We start from the raw sequence: 6,000 nt of genomic DNA, 5'->3' as shown, positions 1-6,000 counted from the left end.
CAGTGAACATGACCAATAACTCTTTTGTATCTTGCTTTCCTATAAACACAGCTCTCTATCATCTGCCATTTCATGCACCTGTGGTCAAGCCACATTGGATTTTAACTGAGATGATACTACAGATATTGCAAAGTAATGAGGACCCACTTGACACATCAGATTAAAATAACATTAAGATCATGTATGTCTGACTCCAGGTATTTTTAATTGTTGACTGCTTGTTAACCATCTCTGATGGTTCGACTTCCAGTTTACACATCATTGTAGTATGAAAAATATGGGAAAACCTAAGCATCCAGCATCAGAGGAAGTAGAAGAGAAAATGCCTAAGGGAACAAAGCTGACAGGGGTTGGAGTAAGAAAAGACACACTCAACATACAAGAAACATATGTGTGAAACTCACATACTTAAATCATGACATGGTTGATTAAATTCCTCACATTCCCAACATTTCACTGGCCAAGCATCTGATGTAATATTTCAGGGTCCCCTTTAAATCCTTTCCTCCTCTCAAGCTCCCTTACAGTCATGGGGTCCCACTACAGCTCACAATCCTCATGACCCATCCTGCTTGCCTTGTTTGCTGCCTGAAGAATTGTGACCCTTACCCTCCTTTACCTAGAAGACTGGAAATGCCTAGTTATAGGCGGCCTTGGGCTTCATCTCTCAACAGTGGTATTCTTCCTTCAGGGCTTGTAGTTAACTTTCTGAAATAGAACACCTCCACAATTTCTGAAGCCTGCTGCCCTGAGCCTCAACCCTAAAGAAGCATTTTTTTTTTCATCACAGGATCAGAACCCTTGGATACTCATGCTGTCAAGGGCCACATTAGAGGCTCTGAGAAGATCCACAGGGAACAACATATGCACTGGGACTTCTACTGTTTTCTCTCATCACATTTGGTCTTAAAGCTTCCTTCTCCTCTGAGCACCATCTTCTGCAATCAATCATAACACAGTTGTTACTTTTTCCCCGAGTAATAACACTGGTCGAATCAGATATTTTCTTCCAAATAGTGCAGCTCCCTGACTTTTCAGTGTGAACAGCTCCTGTGAAAAGCTTTAAGCCTTGGTTTCAGTGACTCCTGCCCATCTAAAGCTCCTTGTGAGTCACTCCTTCGTGCTCACTCTGCTGTGGATTGTTGGATCTCATAGACTTTTGTTCCAGAGTCCTCCTTACCTACAGGACTGTGTGTGGCCTTGGCTTTGTGACTCTGAAGCACAGATCACACTACCCAGCATGCCTTGGAGACCCCACATATATTGATAGGCAAGGTGTTGTTCTACATTCAACTTCAAAACCATAGAAAGTGTAGGTATCAGTGCCAATTCATAGAAAATTCCCAAGTTAGAAATACGTAACGTTAAAAATAAGTAACTTCTTCCATCACTGTAGCTGAGAGATTTCCAAAGAGGCTGAATAGCTTCTTCTTTCATAATAATGAAGTACTTTATAAAGAAAATAAGTTTAATTTATCTTACAGATCTGCATAAGTAAGGTCTGGGGGCCTGATCTGGTGTTGACAGCCTTTGCATTCTAGACAGAGATGCAAAGCAGCATCGAGCATCACAAAGAGAACATAGTATGTGACTGGGGAGGGGGGCTGTCTCCCTCTTCTTACAAAGCTGCAGGCCTAGAATCATAGGATACCCACCCTAATCACGTTATGTGATCCTAAATGCTTTCCCAAGTACCCACCACTGAACACCATAGACACAAGTTGAAGACACACTCATCTGTACCAGATTTGTACTGGGAACCATAGAGGGCCAGTCCTTGCTCAGGAACCAAAGGAGTAGTAACTTCCTGGCTGCAGGCTAGCAAAACAAGGTTCATTGAGGAGCTGCATGTAGCTCCCAAGAAGTTAGTTTCCAAAGAGTTGCATAAAGCAATTTTTTGAGCGGAGGCAGATCTGTGAATGACTTTGCCACTTTCCAGCTGGGTGAGAAACTTCACCTCTTCACACCTCCTTTTGCTTGTCTGTAAGATCAGGATAAATGAGGCAGCATTGGAAAACATTTAACACCTTTCTTGGCACATAGCAGGCCATCAATAAAAGGCATTGCATGGGATCCTGCTTCCTCTTGAGTTTCACAGTTTATAAAAAATAAAAAAAGGAACCACTCAAATAAAATTAATAACTGACTCAAAAAATCTGTTACCAAATGTATTTTGGATAAATCTATTTATCTTTGCCACTCTGTGTGCTAAATTAAAATTAAAATGTGGGCTTCAAAGGAGCCCTTCCAGCTCAGCAAAACAGTACTTACAATTACACATTTGAGCCTTACATTTTGATGCCAACTGACCCCAGATAGTGCCCAAAGCTTAGTAGTCTGAAGCCTTGATGTCATGAAGGAACGGTTGGAAAAGACCTGTATATCAGAGAGTTCCACTGCTAAGGTTGACCTTCCACATTCTTCTATTATTCTGTAAGGGAGCAAAATATAGGAGGTAATTTAAACATGCTGGGTAGGAAACAATGCCCATTTCCCACAGGGGACTGGGCACACAAAGAGGTCTGCGCCACCATGGGGTAAGGGCACCAACTCTGATGAGCACCAGTCCTCTCGCACCCCAGTTAACGAGGCCTCTGCTTCACTTCTCTTCTTCCCAGAGATCATCATGATCAATTTGTATGGTGATTATGGGAAAAAATTAAAACAGCATTTCCAAGGATCAAGTTAATAAAGGTCTCTGAGACTAAAGCTTCCTGGAGGAGAAGGGTATGTTTTCTCAAAAAATAAATAAATAAAAAATAAAAAATGAAGACAACACTTAAACTCTTGAGAGATGGGTATAGTCCCGCATGTAATGGAGAGCTCCTTCCCCTCCCCCACCTTTTTATTGGTGGTGTCTTACATCTCAATTAAACCCTGGAGAACCTCTCTCCCTTAAGAGCAGATAATGAATTTAATGTAAATTCAACGGGGAAATAAAAGAACAAGGGGGTATAATGGAGTCGGAGTGAAGGAAAGAAAATAGGAATTTGCACACCACATATGGGACAACAAAGCTGTGTTCTCTGCATGCCCAGGGACAGGAGCCTACATTTCCTAAATGCAAATGGCAAAATCTTTCCTTTTTCTATACTGCCATCCAGCCTGGGAGAGAAAGATCTCTAGGGAGGCACCACCTTCTGTAGGATGGACAGATCTACCTAGGATCCTGTGGAAGCAACTGCAGTCAGTGCCTCCTTTGAGTCCCGACTTCATTCTCATCCTCTTTACTTACCAGACAAAAGTCAAAGGGCTTTGTAGTCCTGCTCCTTGCAGAAAGCATCTGACAATTGGATTTTAAGAATGAAACCCATGGAATCAGCTTATACCCCCATCATTCCTCTTCACAGGTCATGCTACACACAGAGCTAGAATCTCCCCTATACAAATTTGGCTCCATACTTCCACAAAGAAGAGCCAAAGAAATGGGCTGCCCAGGTCTCCCATTTACAGAGGGTTTTACTGTTAGCATCTAACAATTTTTATTAAACAAGCAAAGGAAGCTTCTAAGGTAGTAAGTTTCCATTTAGGTTTTTAAATATTCTTTAGTGTTAGTTGACCATATCCCCTCTACTCTACCTTCCCATAGCATTAGTTCTGTGGTTTCTGTTTCATCTCCCTCAATTTTGTAGAGCCTCATGAAGTATAAAGCCTTGAGAGGCTGGGGAGATGGCTCAGTGGAAAGGTGCTTGGGAACTGAGCGTGAAGATCCAAGTTGGCGTCTTCAAAGCCCATACACAGACAGATGTGTTAGGTCAGGTCTATAATCCCAACACTCCTTTGGTGAGATGGAAGACAGAGACAGGAGAATCTCTCAAAGGTCATGGGCCAATTAGATGGGCTTATGTTGCTGCGGTAACAAAAAGACGCTGTCTCGAGGTGTAAGGAGAGGACCGACACTCATGTTTGTCCTCTGATCTACACACAAAAACGAACACACATAAACAACACTTGGATTAAAACAATCCTGAATGTTCTTGGTTGTGCTGCCTCAGTTTTACTGTAATTTTCTTCTATTCTAAGATATGTGAATGCACATACATCAGAGGAGGGGGAGGCAAAATGAATAAGGAAGGAAAAAGAGAGGGAGGGAGGGAGGGAGGCATAGGGAGGGAAAGAAGAGAGATAGAAAAAAAAGAACTCAATGACTTGTATCTGGCCCACCCAGAAAGAATAAACTGCTCTGTTTCCTTCTGTGATCATCTATATCACAAGGAATGTTCTTGAAAGAATAAAAAGTCCAGTTATGTTGACTTTCTTACATTTCATCTATAATGTATCCCTTATGCCTTTCTAGTGACATAAGCCATCTCTTCAAAAATATAATGTCATCATTGAATGCAGAGTAGCAACTGAAATAAATCTAGAAACATCTACTGAGCATGTGCATCAGGCCGTGCACTAAATCATAGCACAGAGAGGCCAGTACAAACTGTCAAGTAGGGCCTTGGTCATGGCCAGGTGCCTGGTTGAAGGGACCACTGAGCACTATCATGTCCTGTCCCACTGGGTAGAGCAAATTGCTGCTAATGACACCTTCCCAAAAGAAGGTTCATTTCTCATAATCTCCTCATTTTTCCATCCCACTGAGGGATACAGAGAGGTCAGGGTGGAACACAACATTGTTTTGGTGGAAGGTCATATGGGCAAGCTGGATCTCAGCATCCTTAGGCAGACTGTGGGTGGTCATTGCTTCCTCTTTTATCATGCATCTACCCTTTTAACTTGTGGGTGGCCTCTTTCTAAACATGGAAGTTCATTTTTCCACCATTCTACTTCTGCCCGCTCGATTCTAATAGACTCGGAAGAACTGGATGCCACTTGACAATGGACAGACAATGCTAAACTGCACTGCCACATGGCTTTGTGGCTGGGAAAACATGATGGCGTGCATTCAGATACCCTAACCAGTGCAGGTCATTTAAGATGTATGACAGCGTGTGAGATGCAGTCAAGGGGGTAACAAACAGGTCCTAAAGAGTGCCAGCACCAAAGACAGCATCATGGACAATCAATTATTTTCTACCAAATAGGAGGGGACCTGAGAGGAGTTAAGGGCAAGGAAACTGTGATCAGAATATATTGTGTATGAGAGAATATTTTTTATTTAAAATGAATCAATAGAAAGAATATACTCTAAAATAATAAAACACACACTATAAGCCAAGTTTTGTGGTACCCATCAATAGTCTCATCACTAGAGAGGCAGAAGAAGGGAGACTACAAGTTTGAGGCCAACTTGGGTGCCCTAGTTTGCTCTCTAGCCATCTGATAAGCACCACAGCCAAAAGACACTTTGAGGAAAAGAAAAGGGTTGATTTCAACTTAGAGTCCATCATGAAGGTAAAGCAGGGCAGGAATTCGTGGCAGGAACTGAAACAGTGGCCCTGGAGGGACCTTTTGACTTGCTCTCCAAGCTCACAGTCTGCTCTCTTTCTTATTCCTCCAGCCCAGGATGGCATGCCCCACAATGGGCTGCTCTTTCCAGTAACAATCAGTAACTAAGAAAATTTCCACACAGGCTTCTCAAAGGACAGTCTGATGTGGACATTGTGTCAATTGAGATTTCCTCTTCCCAGAGGGCTTTAGTTTGTGTCAACTCAATGAACAACAACAAACAAACAAACAAACAAAACAACTTGCCAGTGCATCAGGATGATTAGGGAGACTGCCTCACATATACATGTATATACATATATATCTTATACATATAGATACACACACATATATGTCAAATATATATACATACATATGCACACATATATATCATATGCATACATATACACATATATCATATGCAGATATAACCTAGAATAAATAAACATAGTTTATTATGTACTATGTGGTATGCACAACTACATTGCTATATTTTTATTAGACTGGCAGTATAGTGGGCTGTTTCAGACCAGTATCCCCACATTGGCAAAGTGATGGCTACACTCTGATTTTACTATGACTACAAAACTGTCAGGCCAGAGGAATTTTTCTACTCCATCATAA

Source organism: Mus caroli, chromosome 7 (assembly GCF_900094665.2).
Source record: "Mus caroli chromosome 7, CAROLI_EIJ_v1.1, whole genome shotgun sequence".
Lineage (NCBI taxonomy): Eukaryota > Metazoa > Chordata > Mammalia > Rodentia > Muridae > Mus > Mus caroli.
Note: the sequence above shows the minus strand (reverse complement) of the source record.